The sequence below is a fragment of the Cyprinodon variegatus genome, unplaced genomic scaffold (assembly GCF_000732505.1).
Source record: "Cyprinodon variegatus isolate N-32 unplaced genomic scaffold, C_variegatus-1.0 Scaffold120, whole genome shotgun sequence".
NCBI lineage: Eukaryota > Metazoa > Chordata > Actinopteri > Cyprinodontiformes > Cyprinodontidae > Cyprinodon > Cyprinodon variegatus.
In genome coordinates, this window is record NW_015150573.1 from 1,110,958 (window position 1) to 1,112,346 (window position 1,389).

The following is a 1,389-nucleotide window of genomic DNA, read 5'->3' on the forward strand; positions in this document are numbered from 1 at the left end:
ATAAACAAAAGCAAAAATTTAAAGTAAAAAACAAAAAAAAACAGTAATGAGAATAAACCACAATGTCATCAACAAACAACTTTATTCTCACATCAGGTTCTTCAGGTACACAAACAGTCACAAGCACCAGGTTTTTTTTTTTTTGCTTTCTTTCTTTGACTTCATTTTTCTAACCCTTTTTAACCCTCAGCTTGTTAAAGTGAGTCAAACACGGATCATCCATGACAAGATTTTTCAATTTCCAAGTGTGTGCCGACGGCGGCGCGAGTTCCTCAAATAAAGGAGGAACTAAGACCTGACCCTGAACTCTCACCTTCTGCCCGAAGGTAGCGGCTTGAGAGACGAGGACGATTCACCGATGATCCCACAGTGTAGCTTCCCGTAGCTGACCCCCACCCCCCCCCCGGTGCTTTGGCCTTCGCCAACACGCCTACCTCTTCTGTCAGACACATAAAGACCGCTCTACATGGCTTTTGTTGCAGTTATCTGCACCTGCACTACCTCCACCTGGACAGAACAAAGCAGCTGATTCACTAGTGACTCTGTAAATATAGATATTTTCTTCTCAATATATATCTATATATTCTATCCATAGAATGTCTATATAGCATATATATATATATTTACTTTTGGTGATTTTTTTTTTTAAACATTCAGATACATTCACTTGACCCTGTTAGCTATTTTTTCTTTATATGAAACAAACAGACACATGGTAACAGAGCAACGTATGTGATGAAAACCAAACCAAGAACCAGGACATTAAAGGGATAGTTAGGATTTTAAGAAGTGAGGTTCTATGAAGTTCTTCCTCAGAGCTGCTTTTTCTATCAGAATCTCCAGACATGTATATTTGCTGATTTCAAACGTCAAACGTCTTGGTTAGCATTAAAGGCTGCATTGCCTGAGTGTGGCCACATCAGTCTGCCAGATCAGCTGATCATCAATCCACTGGGATCATCTACAAACAGCTAAGAGAGCCGCAAAAGAACTGTTGCCTGGTACAATATCTGACCCTAGAATCCTCTCTGGATTCTATGGATGGACAACTCAGAGCCAATAGGCTCCGCCTACTTAACCTTGTGTAGTAATCTATCTAATAATTGGATAGGAAAACAATAGACTTAAAAATGGTCTGTTTAGGAATAGAAGACATTTATTGTCAGCTATATTTTGCAAGTAAGACCAAATTAGCTGCTGCTAAAGGATGGGTTGGCAGTCCGTATTACTGCATACAGACGGTCGAGAAAGGCCGTAATACACTTTGTTTCCAATAGAAAAAACAAAAATGAATACATTTTGCCGTTTGGCTAGGTTTCAGCTACTGGAACCACCATGTTGTGATGTGGAGGTTTAATAAGCACCACCCATCAGTCTTTCAAGGTAGAA